Genomic DNA, 23,059 nt, shown 5'->3' with positions numbered 1-23,059 from the left:
TTTCTCTCATACACAATTAATACTAACCATCTAGAATATAAATCAAAAAGAAATGGTTTATTCATATTGTCAGCAGCTGGATTTTTGAAATTCTATATTTTAAACTTTATGGACTGTTTTTCAACAGCTTAGGTTTCTGAAATTGAAACAAAGAAGATATTTTGATTAAAAGTAAAAATATTTCCTATTTTCCAAATCATTTTTTGTCAGATATTCAATTTTACCTAATTTGTCATTAGCCCAACTCAGAAAGCTGGTGATAATTGCTGGGAAAATTCATAAGCGAAACCAATTCACTTATTTTTCTTTAATAAGAACCAGTTTATAAAAATCACTAACTAATTATTTATTTTATAATTACTTATTTTCAACAGAATGTTCATGCTTAAGCCAAATAGTTTCCAAATTATTTCTTACGTGATTTAAGTTGACTCAGGTATAGACCTGAACTATCATTCTATGTAAATCTTGGAAAACATTCCAATTTATACGGAAGGTTATATTTTTAGTGTCTTTGACATTCTTATATGACTTTATACATTTGCTACAATTGCTCCTCCAATTTATTCTGCAGATTTGTTGTGCTCCAGAATCTAGAATTTTTGTGCACCTGAATTCTGAGTATCTTAGGATATGTGGCACATTTTCCCCAGTGTAAAAGTTATGGCCATTTTCTAGGGAACATTGGCAACTTTATTTAGTTCTTTTTAGAATGCATTGGACATGTTATTGCTTCTAGAGCTACTACTTACAAAAATACTAATACAAATGAAGCTAATTTAAATATACTATATATTGTTCATGACACTAATAAAAATTGATAGTGACATTCTCATCTTCTTATTATACTCTATGTCAGCTACTATCATCACCATTAAAAAAGCAATTTATAACCACAGGCCCACCTTTAATCACATTCCTTATTAGCATTTCCAGTCTTTCCTCCAACACAATTCAGGTTACAGGTGGTGTTAAGAAGGTGCTCTCATGTCCTTCTAAATCATGACCATTGTATTATCTCTGCTTTTCTTTTATTACTATTATCCTTAATCTGATCTGAATGCTATTGCATCTACTAATATTGGTAATTGTCTCACGCATTGGCAAAGTGTTTTACACCAATCCAGCCCTTTCCTCTAATTAGGAAAATACATTCTAGCCTCTGAAATGGCTTTCCTATGTGACTACTTAGAGACACAAATGAATTCAAGACTCTTAAGTGTATTAGAGTCAAATCCCACTGTCCTTTTGTGGTCTTATTGCTGCTTAGCAATTTGCTGGCAAGTTTTGTAATGAAAATTACAATTTTGTTGTCTCTTTTCACTTTTTTAAATTTTGTATAATTTGTTTCTTTATTTAAAAACCATGTCATTTGGCATTTTTTGTAAGTTTTAAAATGTTAAGTATTTTATAAAGTCTATAATCAATAGTCTATAGATTTAATCATAATATTTAATCAGCATGTGAAAAAAATGTGACTTACAGATTTAGATGGCTTTCTCTTTTTTCTTCTATTTTATTTCATTCATAAGAGTTTTTATATCAATTAAACATTTTACTTAATACTTAATAGCTTTCTTCCCAATTTTGGGGTGGGGGAATAGAGTTTCTTTTAATAAGTATGATTTTATTGCAACTACTTGTTGCACAGAGATTTCTGGAGATGACAACTGAAGGAAATAAAATAGACGTAAGTGGAGTTCTAAAATTAAGAGTTCCATAAGTCCATCATCCACGTTAAAGGAAATAAGTAGCTGTAATCACAAGGTTGGATAAAAAAATCACAAGGTTCATTGCTATGATTTCCAAAAGCAGAGCTCAGTTCATGTTTTAGATTTTTATAACATATCTACTACATTCATGTTAGCAATATGTCTAAATATTGTTGCCAAACCTATAAATTAGAATCCAAAAGCCTGACACCTTAAAGAAAACTCATTTTATGATAGGCCACTTTGGGGGCAAGTGAGATTGATAACCGAAGTAGCGGATGATAAAGATTGGATGTAGAAGAGAAGTGTCCGTCTGGGGGTGCCTGAGGCACCATTGTTTATTTGCCCACTCTCCGCCTTCCTCATCCTCACCTCTGGGTAATGGGTAGGCTGTTGTTGGACATGTGACGTTGAGGCATAAGATGAGTTAATCACTCCAGAGAGATAATTTTGTTTTCTCTACTGTACTTAGAGGGACAGAGAGTATCTTAAAATAGATTAGGGAGACTTCCAATAAGAATGAAATTTAAAAAAGAGTTTGTTATGTAACAAGAAAATCTCATTAACCATAATTCTATCATATATTTATGTACTTACATAGCCTTTAATAGCATTTAGCACTGAACCTACCATTGAGTGGGGCTTCAATAGGTGCCTGTAGAGTGAGTGGTTGAAAGAACACACAGTGTCTAATTGGATCCGTACAAGCCGCCTGGGAGGTAGTCAGGACAAATGACATTAGCCACATTTAACTCATGAGCTGGGGAAGTTAAGTGATTTTTACAAGGTGTCTGAGTAATTAGTCACTGAACTAGAAGTAGAACTTAGGTCCTATGTGTGGTCCAGGGCACATCCCACATTTCCCAGTACCCGATGCAGCCTCTGTATTATTTTCCACTACTGCAAGCCCTCACATTCCAAGCCCACCCACTCCTGTTTTTTGTTTTTTGTTTTTACTTTTTAGAGCAGTTTTAGGGTCACAGAATAACTGAGCAGAAGCTGGAAGGTATAGGAACTCCCCATAGACCCTGTGCCCTGATGTGCACAGCCTCCCCAAGTATCTACACTTCCCCCCACCAGAGCGGTACTTTTGTTACAACTGATGAACCTCCATTAACACACCAGCATTCCAATTCATTATCCGCTTCTGGGGTAAATATTTATTTGAACTTTATCAATAAATTAATAAATCAAGTTGACATATATCCACTAACTAACCCCGGCATCTTCTCTTTGTTCACCACAGTACCAATTATAAAGAGGTCATTGTCCTTTCTTTCTAGATCTTTCCATGAATTGCATGTGATTTTATGTCTATATTAAAGTATTAGGAGATGATACAAATATGTGTCTTCTCTATTTGTTTTTCCTTTCAAAATGCTACCTCCCAGGTGATGAATCTACCATGGGCCTTGTACTTCAAAGACTGCTTTCACAGTGTGGGAAGTGTGTGTCACTTAACACCCAACTGAGGCTGATGATAGGCAATTAGAAATGGGCCAACAATGGGGTCCTGTCCCTTCAGAGCACATTGAACTTAAAGACTAAATGGCTGTGTATTTTCCAGTTTGCACACACCATATATATATATACATATATATGTATATATTACATATAAAGTTATGATTACATGGGATGGGGCACTCCCCAACTTAATTGTTTATGTTCTACTTTAAACTATAATGTCTGTATTTCAGTGAAATACCATGGAGCTTCTAAGTAAATATCCAGAGTGAAATTTCTCAGAAAAAAATAAGAACAAGGAAATGTGCTTTATTTTCTTTACCTTTTATTTTTATATTCGAATATTATCACAAGGATATTGGTGGCTTATGTCAACCAATGGCTTAAAAGAGTCTAAGGCACTAACATCTCTAGAAATCAGACATTTTCTAAAACTGTGAAAAAATGCCACCACTGCAAGCCACACGTGAAGATTTACCTCATTGTGGCTTTCAGATTTGCAGAGCTCACCAACAGAGATAATTTTTTTCATCCATTTAGCTCTTCTTTTTTGTAACATGAATCTTTTTACACAGCAGTGTTTGCCACTCTTGATTGAGGAATGAATTTTTCCTTCGCTATTTGTTCATTCAGTGCTATTTCTGCACCAATGTAGGGCTAGGGATTGCAGTAGACAGAAAATTAATGGTATCAGTGTAATAAGCCCAGGGAGTTATGTGATGATGTCATTGTAGGTGATGTGAGCAAAGTGCTACAGGTTTGTAGTGGGAGAGAGAACTTCTAACATGGGGATCAAATGTGACCTGAAGCCTGGCTACTCAGAATGTCAGTATGCTTGGCATCCCTGGGAGCTTATTAGCAATGCAGTCTCAGGCCCATCACAGACCTACTAAACTTGCATTTTAATAGATCGCTAAGCTACTAACATGCATACTAAAGTTTGAGAAGCATTAGCTTAGACTTTACTACTTACTTGGAAAAACTCTTCTCTCCATTGCTAATTTTCAATGGTGTGGGTTGGCAGGAAAGTCAGATGTTTGGGTTTCTTTGGGATTTTCTTAGTTCGTGAATTCTTGGGCTAATGTTAATGATTGTTTGCTACACAGAAGTTTCCTTAGCCAAGAAGGCAGCAAGACTTGACATTTGAACATCTCTCCAAGGTCACACGCTAGCCACTGACAGAATCCCCAGAACCTAGGGCTTCTATTAACCCATTGTTTGCATTTCTATTTGATGAAAAGTAGCAGAATACCGAACAATTTTAATAGCAATGTAGCAAAAAGCACAAGCCTTAGTCTCCTGTGAGTCTTTGTTTTGGCCTATTGGAAGTGTTTGATATCAACCAAATCTGCCTTAAATATTTTTCACAGATCATTAGATAGAGAAAATATGTAAGGATGCTTTTTAAACAGCATTTTATATGCCTCAATAGATGACTCCATAGTCATCCAGAGTGTGTTCTCAAAGTTTAATGATTGTGTCTCAAGCAAAATCCAGAATATCAACTTCCTTCTGTCACATGACTGCCTTGCTACTTTGACTTATTAGTAACTAATATGCTGAGGTTCCTTCTAACTTGCTAAGGCCCTTCACAGTTTACTTGTTCCCTTTGGTTGGCATCTTCTCGCCCTAATGTGCTTTTGAGCACCTCTAGCACAACACAGAATTATTTAATACTATTGCTTGTTTCAACTCAATCCTTCTTGAAGGAGGACATTGACTTTAATCTTCAGGCAGAATATTTCATCTCTTGCTGTTACCTTTTAGGTAAACTATAACCATTGGAAGTTCCATTTAAATTGCATGATATGTTTACAAAAATAATGTTTCTGGCATCTTGCAATATTTTTTCTGCATCAAGTGTGAACTGAAATAAGTATGTCCCACAGTGTTGACAGATCAGCTCCCACAACCAAAACATGGTGTTCTTGAGTTTTCATTCCTCACAGTGGGTGACTTCTCATAACACTAATTCAAACCCTCACTTAGGATTTGGCTGGCCCATGTGGTAGAAAGAGTAGTGGGTTAACAGCAGCACTGGGTTCTAGGGGATTCTGTCAGTGGCTAGCATGTGACTGTGGAGAGGTGTTCAAATATCAATTCTTGCTGCCTTCTTGACTAAGGAAACTTCTGTATAGCACTTTCAGTCCTGGCCTCTGAACTCACCTAGCTGCCCCCAACCCCCATCCCAAAGTATAGCTACATTTAACCTCTTGGTTTATTCACACCTAACTTCTGAGTTCATCTTTGCCTTAGAACCTCTCCTTGGCTCCCTTTGCACCTGATCTTGTTTTCCTTGCATGATCTTTCTCCTTGCTTATTTTCTTTTTTTGAAGGAGAAAGCATTTTTTTTCTTTTTAAAAAAGATTTATTTATTTATCTTTGAGAGAGATAAAGAAGAGGGAGGGGGAGCAGAGAGAGAATCTCAAGCAGACTCCCTGCTGAGCATGGAGCTCAAAGCCAGGCTCCAACTCAGGAACCTGAGATCATGATCTGAGTTGAAATCAAAAGTTGGACACTTAACCAACTGAGCCACCTAGGAGTCCCCCTCCTTTTTCTTTTCTTTCTTTTTTTTTAAGTATTTTTTTCTAATTATCTTCATCTTCACATTTTATTCTTCTAATCTCACCGCCATACTATTTCCTGTAGGAAAACCCATGCCTAAAGCTGGTGCTTATTCTTGTTTTTATAAAATGCCCTTTCCATTTCAACTCTGTTATAGTCTATTCCTGGCAAAATTCTTTCATTTATCTTCTCCCACATGGGATTCATACTCATATTTAAAGCGAATGATGACTAGTGTCATCTCCTCCATGAATTGTCCCTGTGACCTCCCAGGCTGACTAATACTTTTTTTTTCCATTGTGTACTCAAAACACAACTTTTCTTGTCTGTGTTAAAGCACTTATTACATTGAATCATAGCTATTTTATTATTCATTCATCCATCTGTCCACCCAATCAAAAGAAAGCAGATCCCCTGCCTTTAAGTTTATAGTTTGAGGGGCAAAAATTAAAAAAAAAAACTAAACTAAAAAACTAAACACTAAAAAATTTAATTAGTCACATACCTTTTTGATACACTTTTTTTTTGGTCAACTTTTTAAGGACAAAAAATATTTTATTTGCCATTGTATCCCTAGTACAAGATGTTACAAAATACTTTACATTGTCCACCAATGTCTGTTTTTAGAATAATGTAGTTAGTAACTCATTGTAAAGGAATTTCTATTTAATGTTGATTCTCTTTAACTATTTTTATAGAGTGCCCACAACTTCTTTGCTTCCAAATTCTTAGATTCTTTCCTTAGTTCTGTTACATTAAAGTCAAGACTGGTTAGCCAGCAAAACTCCCACTGGCTCCTTAAATACAAGCCAGCCTACTCTAGGTGGCTTCTAATTCATTTCTAAGTCATATTCCTACTGTCAATACATGTCTGCCTCTCCAAATATATTCTATGAAAGTGTCAAACATAAAAGTGAGGTGCTCTTTATTCTGTTAACTTCTCCTTTGGTCTCATTTGGCCAGTTTCAGTCAGGAAGAGAAAACAGAACTGGAATACAAAATCATATTTCTATGTTTGTATGGAGGGATCAGCCAAGTGAGTCTTTGGACAGGGGTAACCTCATGCCACAAGGTCAGAAAGTAAAGCCACTGCTGGACCTATGGACACTTAGAAGAAATCCAAGGCTGGGTCAACCAGGTGCAGAGCAGTGTAGATAAAGAAGAATGGCTTTTGAACTTGGGTTTTCTTTGAAGATCCTCACCTTGGTTCAGGGGCACACTCCCCTCTGTGGGGGAGGCACACATCAAGATGATCCTGAGTTGGGGTGGGGGATGCATTCTGGGGACTCATTTCAAAATCAGGGTCTGGGGAGTGAACCTATGCAGGGAAATGATTGCAATATGTCCCTGAGGGCACACCCTCCACCTTCTTTCCTGTGTGGGAGTCACAGAGCAAACTCCCTTCTTCCAGGTCACCCCTATGAGAATGGAGAGAATTTAGATTCCGGACTCATCACAGTATTTGTGGTAATTGCTCCAGAGCCTTTGTCCTTGGAGGACCCAGTGTCCTTGTAGATGGAAGCTAACACAAAGCCTGGAGCCTGTCCTGTGGGATCACTAAGCTCTGAGCTCCTTGAAGGAAGGACTGGCAGGTTCATTCTGCCATGATCATTTTTAAAGAAACTTGGCTTCCTGACATGACACACTTCCTGATTTCCTCCTAGCTCTTTGTATCTTCTTAGTTCTTATTGCTAGTTTCCCCTCAATGTCCCAGACTCTAAACACTGGATCCCCCCCGCCAGATGTGTCCTTGTTCCTTTTTGCTAGTGATCCTTTGATGATCTCATTTAGGCTTTTAGTATATTTACATGAAAATAAATCCTTTCTTCCCTAAACTTCAACTTGTATCTCCAACTGTGTAGTCAGCATCTCCAAATGGATCCCTAATGTGTATCTCAAACTTAATAATCCAAAATTGAAATCACAGTCTTCTGTAAATTGGACACATCTATAGCCTTGCCCATATCAGTAATTGGGGAAGCACAAAAGCCCTGGGGCCTCCTTGACTTTTCCCTTCATACACTATATGCAATGTCTCTGAATATTGTTATGACTTGAATTTCAAGATAAATCCACAGTCTGACCATTTCTCACCACGTCCACTGCTATTACTAGGCTTCCAACCCATCACTGTTCACTTGAGTTATTAAAACAACCTCCTCACAGGTTTCCTTATCTCTGTCCCCTTAGCAACTTGCAGTTCACTCTACAAGGTGGCCAGAATGACCTTGTTAAAGTGAAAGTCAGGCCATGCCACCCCTCTTCTCAAAGCTTCCCTATGGGTTTCTCTTTTCTCAAAAGAAAGGCAAAATTCTCACTCTGACCTGGTTTCTCTGACTTCTCCATTGCCCCTTGTATGCCCGTGCCCTTCCCTGGATCAGACCTGCTGATGCCTCAGGCCTTTACATGCTATTCCCTTTGCCTAGAATGCTGTTCCTTGCATAGGTGCATGTCTCCCTCCCTCTCTTGCTTCAAGTCTCTACTTAAATGTTTCCTTGTCAGCAAGTCTTTCCCTGACTTCAGTCTTTAAAATGCCAAACCCTCATTTCTTAGTCTTCCCTATTCTCCTTCCCTGTTTTATTTTTGGTGGAAAAAAAAGAAAGAACACCTTTTAACATACAGTACAACTACTTATTACCTTGTTTCTAATCTGTCTCTTTTCATGGCATTGTTAAGTTTTCTGAGAGCAAGAATTGTTTTCCTTCATTACTTTGATAATATTCCCAAATCTAGAATAGTGCCTGATGCATATAAGGAGCAATTGAAAAATTTTTCATAAATGTATTCTGAGTGCTACAGAAGGCACTGGAATAAGACAAGAACTCACAATGTTTGAAATAACCTAAAGGTCATGAAAACACAGTGTGATAATTTATAAAAAGTAGATTTATGTAAGGGAGCACAAGGGATGAGCCAGCTAATAGGGTTGGGGGTTTGACCTGAGTTGTAAGGGTAAGAATGTATCTGCCTAGGCAATTCCTATGGGCAGAAAGCAGGCACTCTGTAAAGATGAGTGAAATTAGCTTGAATGGCAATCTCTTCCATCAGCCTGGTTCCTGGCCTGCTGTGGGTTTGGGGTGGCTTGGGTGGCAGGGTCAATAAAAAAGGGACAGATAAGAACAGAGCTTTTCCCTTGAGTGTATATGAAGGCCAATTCCCTCTGTTACTTCAAACCCACTTCCACTTGCCCATCCTGAACAAGATTGCCCCATATTTTTAAAAGCAGTAAAAAATCATGTATCAGAAAAAAGCTTGTACTGTAGGATCCAGATGTCTTTTTTTTTCTGATTTTGTGCTTTAATGAATTAAGCTTTAACACTCAATTTATTTCTATATCTAAAAAAAGCGGGATGATCTCTTGATAACACTGTAGACCAAGCCTGCAAACAGGTCTTTAACCTCATGATACTTATTAATCATGGAAACATCTTTATAAATAATGATTTACAAGATAGCTCCCAGAAGTGCACCCAACCAATGTGTGGATCAAATGGTGAAGTGAGAATCCTGAGCTCTCCCATGCTCTTGAAGCACGACTGTCCACATGAAATGAGCAAACTCTGGCTCAGAACTCGGTTCCCAATTGCTTTGGTGTTCTCAGGGAAGCACAGTTTTATAATATTCTGAATAAGAACATGATTTTAAAAAAGGTTACGTGATAGAGTATTAAATTTGAATGGAGGCACTGGCAAAATAGTCACTCACTCCTACCCCCACTGGTGAATGGAAATGTAGGGGCATCCTGTGTGTTGCTCAGTAAGTTGAACAGCCTGCTGGGTTGGGAGATGGTAGAACCATGTTGGGACCATGCCTGTCTTCAGTGGAGCAGTCTGGGGACAGAGGTGGCCAGGAAGTGGCTCCTCAGAAGCTGTGGTGGTGCAGGGACGTGTAGAAGGGGTTGGGTTAAAGGAAGTGATGTGTGGGACTGGTAGGCTTCGTTTGTAGCAGTGTTTCTAAATCAGGGACAGCCTTTCAAAGCAAGTTATTTCTGATTCAATCGGATACTTGGCTGCTAAAACAGTTCACAGATTTGTGTGTGTACACATATATACTTACACATACTCACACAGAGAGATAGACATTACACATACATTTATATACACATAATTATAATGATATATTAAAGTAGGTGATTCCTACTATCTCAGTACTCACTTTGCTATTTTCACCCTTGATCCTCCTTTTAAATGTTATCCCAGCATGGCAGCAAGTTCTGTGAAATGATTCATAGTATGTTCTGGTGAAGTAGAGAAGGATAAATGGGAGCATTCCAAATATTGGGCAATTCTTTTTCATAGCAAAGACAGTGTGCATATCTATAGGCTTCTAGTATTTTAGTTCAGGGAACTAAGAAAGGAATGTAGATTTATGGACCAAATATCTGCATTCAGGTAAATGTCAAGAAATAAAATTGGCATTTATGATAGTAGTCATAAAACAACCACATGCTTTTTAAAAGTCTTTTGTCATAGTAATTTTAACCAAAAAATTACCATATGACTCATATTACTTGATGAAGTTCTGTATTTGTGTCTGTTGTGTTTTGTTTTCCTTCAGTGGGTCCATCTTGGCCTCCTGTTGGTGTGTCTGTGTCTCCTGCTCTTTCCCACTTTAGGCTGTGCTCAGTGTCATCATGTCTGCTCATCTTGGACGAGCTCATTGTGTCTGCCCCCACCCCATGCTTAGTTTCCTTCCCTTCCCCACTCCCCGTACCCCCTTCCTGGCCTCCCAGACCTCCACTTCCTCCCTCACGACCTCTTCCATCTCATCCTCTTTCCCTCTCTCTTAATACTCCTTTTCATAGACTCTGTCCTTATGCGAATTTCTATTCTAAACATCCACACTAGATCTATCCTACTTGAAATTGAGAAAAGCATTCTTTTTAACATTGAAAAATATCTATAGTAGAAATCACAATGGGAGTTGCTCAAAAAAAATCAGTGAATAATGAAAAGGGCAACATTGGTAAACTCTGTTCCAGATAACAAAAATAAATGTGACTTTCTTACTACAACATCATACAAATATAAATAATACCTAATGGAACTATTCATACATAAATTTCATCCAGGAGTCATGAATTAATTGTATTTCAAAGAAAAGAAGCCACTGTATTACTTTCCAATATACGAGTCATGGTTATAATTATCCATTGTAAGTAAAAATATTTAATTCTTACATCAAATTTTAAACCTATATTAAGCTTCATTCTCAATACCCATTCAGAGCCCACTTTCTAGCGAGTTCACATATGCACATCTTGGAAAAAGAAAATAAAATGTTCAAACTGAAGAACAGAAGGACACCTCTTTATTCATTACAGGGCTAATTAGACCTTTGTGTTTCCTGATCTTCATATAGAGCTCTACTAAATTAACTTTATTTTACTTATGTGGCCCTGGTTTGAGTGTTTCTGGGAGTGACTGACCCCCAGAAACAAGGAAACTCCAAACCCCATCATTAGTTAATGATTTTTACTTTGTAAATAAATGAGATCATTTTCATTCATAAGGATGTGCCTGCATCACAAACATGTAGGAACTTGATATTTGATAGGTTTGGACATGGTGCATATAGAAATAATTTTTTATAAAGTTGTCCACAATAAACTTTCTTCCCTCTGAGTTGTCTGGCTAATCCACATGATCTTGAATTTATTCACATGGCCATGAATTAAATATTAATTACCTTTGTTGTTTTTATTCAAAAGCAATTTTGAAGCAGATATTTTTCAATGTGTATTTTACAATCACTGTCACTTACTCCATTCTGACATTCCATTAAAAAATGAGAACAGAAGTGCAGTTTTGCCAGTGCCTGCATGGAGGGAGGTTCTGCATTCTATTCAGCACCTTTCATTAAAGCTTAAAGTTCTCGCCCTGATTATTAAATAACTGCAATTACTTTGAACCCTAAGTTTTATGACAAAGTTAACTGTTTTTTTTTTTTTTCCTTAGAAGTGTGCATGGAAGGGTTCTGTTTCTCTTCCAGCTGCAGAAAGTGCTTGCCCAGTGGCTGGATGATCAAAACAAACACTACATAACCTCTAGGAAGCCCCAGGCACCATTCTACACACACATATATAAAGTGTTAATATGTTTAAATAAAGTATGAATAAGGTTTAAAGTCAGGGGGAAGACATAGAGGATGTCAGTCCTCACGAGACTTTTGCCAAACAAAATAAAATGAGATATTGATTAAATGGCAAGATGATTGAAGCTTTTCCACAGAATTCATGGGGGTGATTTGAAAATAACATGAAGATACTTGTTTTTAAGATTTCTTTTTCTTTCAAGTTTGAGGCTTGGGGCTTAAAACCATTTCCCCCAGGAAAGAGCTGAGCCAGCTTGGCTCCTTCCTCCCCAGAAAGCAGGGGGAGCCCTGGCAGCCCAGTGGTCTTGTTGGCCCAGCCTAGGGAAGTGGGAGGGAGATGGGGAGCAAGGGCATTTTCCAACCCCAACTTCAGCCTCAACTATGTCTTTTACTTTATAAATTTAACCATTTTTGCAAGCGTTTTCTGCTAACAAAATTTCTGCTACTAGCACAATTGTTATATAAAATTTTATAAAATACTATGCTAGAGAAATTAAAGGAGGGTACACTTTATTTTCTTCTAAAACTAGATATTTGTGAATATACCCAAAAAATGAGTGTATGTGGTCTCATCGTATACTAATATAATATACAAAAATACAGTATTTTTATCCCCATTATCATGGAATTTTACAGCTCTCATTATTTTAACTTATTTTATTTTATTTTTGGCTAGGAATACCAACCTTAAATAAAAGAATTCAGATCATTGACTCATTAATGTAAAAAGAGTCACTTTAAACTCAATGCTACAAATGTATTTAACTTGAATTGTCAAGATGCTATTATTATTCAACCATGTTTAATTTTTTAGCAGATACAATCTATATAATAAAATACTTATTATAGGATCAACTAAGATGCTGCCATAATCTTCTTTTAAAGTGTTTTTGGGGGGTGGTGCTTGGGTGGCTCAGTCAGTTAAGTGTCTGACTCTAGGTTTCAGCTCAGGTCATGATCTCATGGTCATGAGATCGAGCCCCAGGTAAGGCTCTGTGCTCAGTGGGGAGTCAGCTCGAGATTCTCTTCCTTTCCCTCTCCCTCTGCCCCTCCCCCTTGTTTGTGCATGTGCTCTCTCACTGTCTCTCGAAAATAAATAAATCTTTTTAAAAAGAATAAAAAAGTTTTTTTTTTAAATAGGACTTAATTTAAATATCTTCTCAAATATAATACTATTTTGATAAGGCAAACATTTATGAACTGTGAATTTCATTTTTGTATTTCTTTAGGTTTAAATTAAGGTCCCCTGTATTTCATTTTTCTTAATACTTTGTTTTACTATTTGACAAAACATAAAACCACATATATTTTTATTTTATGTACTTAAAGAAGATATTTGGAAGTATTAATAAATTAAGTCTCATTTTAATGAAGTTAAATTTCCCAGCAAACAATAAATCTCTTTCTGTATTTAAATTATTTTTGAATTCTTTTGGTATCCTGATCATAAAATCCACATAATGACCATCTCTTGCTGTCTTTAATTTTCTAACTTTATCTTATTATATTCAACTTCTTTTGGGGAAATCCCATGACCCATCATATTATGTTTCTGAAAAGACCAACGAACTATTCATATATTTCATGGCTAAACCGTCGCTATACATTAACTGAATTGTTTAGTTAATCTATAGGCAATTCAAAGAAGTTTGTTGGTACACACATTATTTAGCTGAGATACAGCATTTGCATTTGGTTACAAATTAGAGGAAATTTATATTTTAGTTAGACCATATTCCAAATTTTGGTATATTATTTTGTGTTTTAATGAATGACTAGTTCTTTCTTTAAAATTTTTGGTTCATGTGCGGATTGAATTATTTTTAGAACTGTATGATTCTTCCGCATTCTTGGAGAGTAGAGTTTGGAACTGATTGGTTCATAACATCACGGTCATTTGGTCAGTCTTTATGGGGACCAACTAGGATTTCTTGACTTACCTGCTACTGTTAACTTACCTCCTGTCTCTTTTTTGGCTGTGTTACAAAAGCACATCTTCAGTGGTGAAGGGAACTATAAGCAAAAGCTCACATGGATCAGTGAACTTTTGCTCCAGGGAGGTGGGCCAGCGCATCATCTGTACATTCAGTGAGTAGCTTTTTGATGCATCTTCTGGAGAAAGGCAATTTTCTAGGTTCATGTTTGCACTGACGTCATTTTCATATGCTTATGTCTGGGTGGAGTTGAACTTCAATGAACATTTACTAATCATGTTACTAAGACACAGACCTTATATACGGGAGATATAAAAATAAATAAGAAACAATCTGTTTTCTTGCAGATGTTTCCAGGTTACTGGGTGAGGTGATTACAATTCAGAGGGTTAGGTTTTATAATCATGGTAAATGCCAAATGCAATGGTAGCATAGAAGCAATGTGCTCTGACAATGTTGCTGGAATGACATCCCAAAGGAGGGTATGTTCACCAGCACAGAAGGGCAGCAGGAGGTTTGTAGGGAGTCTTCTTAGTGCCACTTACCTATTACCTCACATTTCAGAGCAAGTTATTATTATTATTATTATTTATTATTATTATTATTATTATTATTGCAATGTGGCTTTTAATGGCTTGACTATTTTTTTAAAAAACTGTTGTGGATGTTATACAATTAATCTATCATTCATAAAACTTAATCTCAATTAAATAAGGAAAAAAAGCATCTGTTAGCTCTGGCCTTATGGGAAAAAAATTCCCCACTCTTATAAACCTAATATTATCAAATAACCTTGCCAGTGAACCAGTGTTCCATGACAGCAAACCAACCATCGATAAATAGCAACAACTTAGATGCTGAATTTATGACATGAGTAATAGGAGAAGCTTAAATTATAAGTTTACTGTTGGGCACACTCTAGCTTGACATAGCTCTATAAACATGAACAGGGTCACAAGTTTCTAAGACATACCTGAGAGAGCTGACTCGTGCATTGCAGGAGCTGTCCTTAAAGAACAAACAATATCTCTATAGTTCCTGTGTAAAAGTGAATTTGCCATTCACGGTAGCCTTTAGGCTCTCTCAGGAATCATAAGGCCCATTTCAAATGAACACAAGACTTTAACTTTCCCACAGGGTCCTATCTCCTGATTTCCTAAAAGTGTAGTCAAGTAGCTATTGTAGATTGTCCGGGTATCCATACCTCAGAGTGTTGGGGTGGAGAGTTTCAGGAAAGGAAGTGACAACTCCTCAAATTAAACAAACAAACAAACAAAAAAAACTTCAGAGAAAATATAACATTGTATCAAATGTGGCATCATATCTGGGGTAAAAATTACTGCACATTTGCCCAAGTTCTTTTTTTTAATTTTTTATTGTTATGTTAACCACCATACATTAAATCATTAGTTTTTGGTGTAGTGTTCCATGATTCATTGTTTGTTCATAACACCCAGTGCTCCATGCAGAATGTGCCCTCTTTAATACCCATCACCAGGCTAATGCATCCCCACACCCCCCTCCCCTCTAGAACCCTCAGTTTGTTTTTCAGAGTCCATAGTCTCTCATGGTTCGTCTCCCCCTGATTCCCCCCCTTCATTCTTCCCTTCCTGCTATCTTCTTCTTCTTTTTTTTTTTTTTAACATATATTGTATTATTTGTTTCAGAGGTACAGATCAGTTCTTACCAGCAATGATTTAGGCATTTAGGATAATCTGTTCATTTTGTGAAAAATATAGTGGAAAAATACTGAAAGCCCAATTTTTTAATATATAATATTAAGATTACATTTTCTTTTTTTTAAATGAGGTACTTAGACTTCAGTAGGTAGTATTTTAGATCACTAAAAGGAAGCTTATCTGTTAAAAGATAGAGACAAGAGCATCTGTTCTGTGTACCTCTTCTATGACCTACTCTCTCACATATTGCTGTGGCACTCATTTCAAATGTAATTGTGTATTCTCTCTTGTCAGTTGTTGTGGTCTTATGTGTTTACTTTCTCTCCATAGTTAGATTATGAGTTCTTAACAGAGATCATGTTTCACACTTTTATATTTTTTATTATACTGAGCTAATAACAAGCTCCTTGGAAAAGCCACCAAAATATCTCAAATTTTTTTCAGATTTTAAAATTAAATATATAATGATAAAGACTCACCATGAATGGATATCCCAATGGAGTAATGTGAAAAGCATATGTCAAAACAATACACTGTGTTGTCAAATAAACTAACATTTTATTTTTACCATCACTCTTTCGAGTAAAAAGCATCAATGTTTCTTGGTTTTCTACTTGAGTAATAACGAGATGTGCCTTCATCTTCTTGCCTCCAATGGAGTCAAGAACAAACCCACAAACTGAAGCCAAGGCCATGAATTCTCAAGGATCTCATAACAAAGATTGCAAGAAGGACTATATCCAGGTTTTTTTAAATTTTTTATTGCGATGTTAATCACCATACATTACATCATTAGTTTTTGAGGTAGTGTTCCATGATTCATTGTTTGTGTATAACACCCAGTGCTCCATGCAGAATGTGCCCTCTTTAATACCCATCACCAGGCTAACCCATCCTCCCACCCACTCCACTTTTGTAGGTAAAGAGTGAGCTTCATACCTACCAGCACTTCCAGCCTAGCCATCAGTACCTGCCTTCAGCCCCCAGGGCTAATCTCATCAATCCTTGACCCATCATTAGATTCCCTGAAAAATAGATGGAGACAGGAATGTGCCACACAATGCTTTTGTTTTTGTTTGGAGGTGGGGTCATGCTCATGGGAACAACACTTTTTAGAAGAAAGGGCAGCAGGACTGGGCAGGGGAGAAGTTGAATTGTAATGCAGTTGTAACAGAAGACTTGGCCATTTCTACCGAGAGCTCTGGGATTGCTCTTCAGAGTCTGTCCTGCCTTAAGGCAAGAGTGAATGTGGGCTGCCCCTGTGGGGATGTGATTTGGGGTTAGATGGTTCTCTGACCAGGGGCAATTCCTAGAAATGGATTCAGCTAAGACCCATTAGATTCCAGCACTCTCACTAGGTGGGGGAAATGAATACCTTAGTCCTGAAGCAGAGAGAGGGTAATGGCATACCATGGTATCCACTACAGTCTACACGTCACAGTTCAAATCCACTTGCTTTGTATATTGTTTATTTTCTACTTACTCTTTTATTAATTTCCTTCATCCTTGCTAAATACCTCTGCTGATTTAGATGGCTTACTTGGCGGCTATGACTCAGACCTTCCTCCTTAAGGGATCTGAGCCCCTGGTCACCATAACATTCAGTTATGTGCTGCATATGTTGATTTGTTGCCAGGTTTGGACCAGGAAAAACCAGGAGACACCTCAGTGGATCACTTGGGTGCGAAATGTATTCTTCTCTGTCCCCAAAATGTAATAGCAGCCTCACTACTCCCAATGACCAAAGAAGTTACTCCTGCCAGGATGGTGACTCTTCTTTGCCATGCTGATTATCCCAGCAAAAGAAGCCCAAGTGGCTGAGAGGCATTCAGGGCTTAAAGTTTAATAGGACTTTTACTATGTTCCCTGATGGAAGCATTCTCCTCTTGAGGACCAGGGATCATTAGAGCCACAGAGTTCAGATTTGTGGTGAGGGATGTATAAGTCCTTCAAGTTGGCCACTGGGAGTCATAGTAAACCAAGCCACTCCTAATTCTATCTCTTAGCTCTTGTACCCATATATTCAAACTGTCAAGGACATAGAATTATATAATAATCATTAAAAGTGCATATTGCCAGTGGACAGGCTTATCCTGGCCTGGTGCTCTCCCATGGCCTTAAGCCCAGTGGGTGATGTGCCCTGGTCCAGTGGTTGCAGGCAGTCTGCACAGAGGACACCGCTTGAATGCCTGGCTCTGTGATCATGAGGGCTTGTGTTTCTGGGTGCCAAGGGACTGAAACATCATAGAGACAGTTTTTGGCAGGCTACCATCTTCAGAGCACAGTGCAGACAGCAGACTGAAACACTCCCCCAGTCTTCCTGTGACCATTCCTTAAAGGCTGGGAGAGACAGCTGTTAACCTAATACATAGAAACAAACACAGAGTCAATCAAAATGAGGAAACAAGAATATGTTCCAAACGAAAGAAGAAGATAAAATCCCAGAAAAAAATTAATGAAAGATAAGTAATTTATTTGATAAAAAGTTCAAAGTAATGTTCATTAAGATGCTCACCAATCTCAGGAGAAGAATAGATGAACCCAGAGAGAACTTCAACAAAGAGAAGCTATAAGAAAGTACCGAACAGAAGCCACAGAGTGAAGAATACAATAACTGAACTGAAAATACACTAAAGGGGGGTACAACAGCAGACTAGATAAAGCAGAAGAAAGGATCAGTGACCTAGAAGACAGGACAGTGGAACTCACCCAAACAGAGCAGCAAAGAGAAAAAAGAATTTTAAAAAGTGAAAATAACTTCAGGAACCTATAGGACAAGGGCAACTGGAAAAACATAGGGGTCTTAAAAGGAGAAGAGAGAAAAAGGGACAGAAAACTTATTCGAAGAAATAATAGCTGAAAACATCCCTAACCTGGGGAAGGAAACAGATAGATCCAGGAAGTTCAGAGAATTTCAAATAAAATGAATCCAGAGATCCACCCCAAGATACATCATAATTAAAATGTCAAAGGCTAAAGATAATGACAGAATCCTAAAAGCATCAAGAGAAAAACGATTTGATATGTACAAGGAAACCCCCATAAGACTATGAGCAGATTTTTCAGCAGAAACTTTGCAGTCCAGAAAGGAGTGTCATGATATGATCAAAATGCTGAAAGCAAAAACTTCTAACCAAGGATATTATACGTGGTAAGGTTATCATTCATAATTGAGAGAGAGATAAAGTGTTTTCCAGACAAGTGAAAACTGAAGTAGTTCATCACCACTAAACTTGCCATACAAGAAATGTTAAAGGAACTTCTTTAAGCCAAAAGAAAGAGTACTAATTAGTGACAAGAAAACATATGGAAATAAAAGTTCACTGGTAAAGATAAATATATAGTCAAGTCAGTAATCACTTATAAAGCTAACATGAAGGTTAAAAGACAACAGTGGTAAAATAAATAACTATCACTATAAAACTTAGTTAAGAAATAGACAAGATAGGGGCACCTGGGTGGCTCAGTCAGTTGAGCATCTGACTTGTGATTTTGGCTCAGGTCATGATCTCATGGGTTGTGCAATCGAGCCACAAATTGGGCTCCATGATCAGCAAGGAGTCTGCTTTAGACTCTCTCCCTCCCCCTCTGCCCCTCCTCCCCCATGCTCTCTCTCTCTAAAATAAATAAATCTTTTTAAAAAATAAATAGACAAAATAAAAAGATGTGTAATATGACATCAAAAACATAGAGTTTGAGAGCGGGGAATAAAAATGCAGTTTAGTTCAAACCTGCTACCAACTAAAAAAAAAACTAGTCTATATACATTGATATATGTAAGCATCATGGTAACCACAAAGCGAAAACCTATAGTAGCTACACAAAAAACAGTGAGACTGCAATCTAAAAATAACACTAAAGAAAGGCATCAAACCACAATGGAAGAAGGCAATAAAAGAAGAAAGAAACAGAGAGGAACTACAAAAACAGCCAAAAACAATGAACAAAATGGCAATAAGTACGTACCTATCCATAATTACTTTAAATATAAATGAACTAAATACTCCAATCAAAAAACACAAAGTGGATGAATGGAATAAAAACAAAAAACAAAAAACAAGACCCATCTATATGCTGTCTACAAGAGACTTACCTCAGATGTAAGAAAACACACAGACTGAAAGTGAAATGATGGAAAAAGGTGTTTTATGCAGATGGAAACAAACAAACGAACAAAAAGCTGGGGTAGCTATACATATTTCAGACAAAATAGACTTAAAAACAAAGACTGAAATAAAAGATAAGCTGGGCATTACATAATGACAAAAGGGTCAATGAAGCAAGAAAATGTAACATCTACAAATATTTATGCATCATACATAGGAGCACCAAATTATGCAAAGCAGGTATTAACAAACATAAAGGGAGAAATCAATGGCAATATAGTAGTAGTAGGAGACTCTAACACCAACTTGCATCAATAGATAAATTATCCAGACAGAAAATCAAGAAGGAAACATTGACACATTAGACCAGATGGACTAAACAGAACATTCTATCCAAAAGCAGCAGAAAACACATTCTTCTCAAGTGCACATGGAACATTCTCCAGGATAGATCATATGTTAGGTCACAAAACAAGTCCAAATAAATTTTAGAAGATTGAAATCATATCAAGCATCTTTTCAAACCACAATGGTGTGAAACTGGAAACCAATCACAGAAAACAAACTGGAAAAATCACAAATATGTAGAGATTAAACAACATGCTACTGAACAACCAATGGATCAGTGAAGAAATCAAAGAAGAAATAAAAAAATACCTGAGAAAATTAAAATGAAAATACAACATACCAAAATCTATTGGATGAAGCACAAGCAGTTTTAAAATAGAAATTCATTGCAATTCAGGCCTACCTCAAGAAACAAGAAAAATCTCAAATAAATAATCTAACTTTACACCCAAAATCTCAAATAAACAATTTAACCTTACACCAAAGGGAACTAGGAAAAAAGGAAACAAATGAAGCCCAAAGTTAATGAAAAGAAGGAAGGAGATAATAAAAGATCAGGGCAGAAATGAATAGACACCAAAAAGACAATAGAAAAGATCAGTGAACCTGAGAGCTGGTTTTTTGAAAAGATAAAAAAAAATGATAAACTCTTAGCTAGACTAAGAAAAAAAAAAAGCTCAAATAAATAATATCAGAAATGAAAGAGGGAAAGTTACAACCCATACCAAAGAAATACAAAGGACCATAAGAGACTACTATGAACAATTATATGCCAATAAATGACACCCTAGAAGAAATCAATAAATTCTTAGAAACAAAATCTTCTGAGTCTGAATTATGAAGAAATAGAAAATTTGAGTAGTTCAATTAGTAAAGATCTTGAAGCAGTAATCAAAAACCTCCCAAAGAACAAAAGTCCAGTGACAAAAGGGTCAATAAAGATGACCAGATGGCTGGGTGGTGAATTTTACCAAATATTCAAAGAAGATTCAATAATTATCCTTCCTAAATTATCCAAAACATTGAAGAGTAGGGAATATTTCCAAACTCATTTTACAAGGCCAGAATTGCCTTGCTACAAAGAAGTGGATAAGGACAACACACACAAAAAAGAAAATTTCAGTCTAATATCCCTGATGAACACAGATGAAAAAATCCTCAACAAATATATTAGCAAACTGAATTCAACAGTACATGAAAAAGATCATACATGTGATCAAGTGGGCTATATTTCAGGGATTCAAGGATGGTTTACCACCCACATATTAATCAGTATGTTAACAAAATGAAGCATAAAAAATCTTATGATCATCTCAATTGATGCACAGAAAGCATTTGAAAAAATTTAACATACATTTATGCTAAAAATGCTCAACAAAGCAGTTATAGAAGGAATGTACTTCGGCATAATAAAGGCCATATATGATAAGTACACAACTAACACCATACTCAATGGTGAAAAACAGAGCATTTCCTTTAAGATCAGGAACAGGGCAAGGTGTCCATTCTCACCACTTTTATTCAACATAGTACTGGAAATCTTAGCCACAGCAATCAAACAAGAAAAATAAATAAAAAACATCCAAATTGGTAAGGAAGAAATAAAACTGTCACTATTTTCAGATGACGTGATACTATACGTAGATAATCTTTCTAAAACCTTCAACAAAAAAAACTTAGAACTAATAAATGAATTCAGTAAAGTTGCATGATACAAAATCAATATATAAAAATCTGTTGTGTTTTTATACACTAACAACAAACTATCAGAAGGAGAAATCTTAAAAAACATTCTTACTTACAATTGCATTAAAAAAAATACCTAGGAATAAATTTAACCAAGGAGATGAAACACCTGTACTCTAAAACTATAAGACAGTGATGAAATAAATTGAAGAAGACATGAGTAAATGGAAAGATATTCCATGCTCATGGATTGGAAGAATTAATATTGTTAAAATGTCCATACTAGGGGTACCTGGGTGGCTCAGTCAGTTGAGTGGCTGCCTTTAGCTGGGGGCATGATCCCAGAGTCCCAGGATCAAGCCCCACCTTGGGCTCCCCGTTCAGCGGGGAGTCTGCTTCTCCCTCTGCCATTCACCCTGCTCGTGCATACTTTCTCTTTCTATCTCAAATAAGTAAAGAAAATCTTTTAAAAAATAAAATAAAATGTCCATACTACCCAAAGCATTTTACAGATTCAGTGCAATCCCCATCAAAATTCCAATGGCATTTTTCACAGAAATAAAAAAAATCATAAAATTTGTATGAAATCATAAAAGATCCTGAATAGCCAAAGCAATCTTGATAAAGAAGAACAAAGCTGGAGGCATCACATTCCCTGATTTCAAACTATTTTGCAAAGCTATAGTAATCAAAACAGTATGGTATTGGCATAAAAACAGAAACATTGATCAGTAGAACAGAATGAGAGCCCAGAAATAAACTCACACATATATGGTAAGTTAATTTATGACAAAGGAGGCAATAATATAGAAATATAGAAAGGACAGTCTCTTCAGTAAATGGTGTTGGGTAAATTGGACAGCCACATTCAAAAGAATGAAACTGGACCACTATTTTATACAATACACATTAACTCAAAAATGGTTTAAAGACTTGAATATAGGACCAAAACCCATAGAACTCCTAGAAGAAAACATAGGCAGTAAGCTTGTTGGCATTGCTCTTGATGATACTTTTCTGGATCTGATTCCAAAGGCAATGGCAACAAAAGCCAAATAAACAAATAGCACAAATCAAGCTAAAAAGCTTCTGTGCAGTGAGAGAAATCATCAAGAAAACATAAAAGCAACATACTCATTGGGAGAAGATATTTGCAAATCATTTATCTGCTAAGGTGTTAATATCCAAAATATATAAAGAACTCATGCAACTCAATAACAACAACAACAAAACACAAACAATCCAATTAAAAAATGGGCAGAAATCTGAATAAATATGTTTCCAAAGATATATAGTTGGCCAACAGACATATGAAAGGATGTTCAACATCACTAATCATCAGGGAAATAAAATCAAAACCATAGTGAGATATCATCTCCCACCAGTCAGGATGGCTATTATCAAAAAGACAAGAAATAACAAGAGTTGGTGAAGATGTGGAGAAAAGGGAACACTGTTGGTGGGAATGTAAA

The 23,059-nt window shown here is 36.5% G+C and overlaps 1 protein-coding gene across 4 annotated transcripts in view; it reads left to right on the top strand.

The window, feature by feature from the left end:
• Nucleotides 1–23,059, top strand: part of ST18 (ST18 C2H2C-type zinc finger transcription factor) — a 111,699-nt gene that overhangs the window by 11,311 nt on the left and 77,329 nt on the right. The window lies entirely within an intron of this gene.

Source organism: Callorhinus ursinus, unplaced genomic scaffold (genome assembly GCF_003265705.2).
Source record: "Callorhinus ursinus isolate GAN/ISIS: 27379988/994484 unplaced genomic scaffold, GSC_fseal_2.0 scaffold5, whole genome shotgun sequence".
NCBI lineage: Eukaryota > Metazoa > Chordata > Mammalia > Carnivora > Otariidae > Callorhinus > Callorhinus ursinus.
Note: the sequence above shows the minus strand (reverse complement) of the source record. Positions and strands in the feature narration are given on the sequence as shown.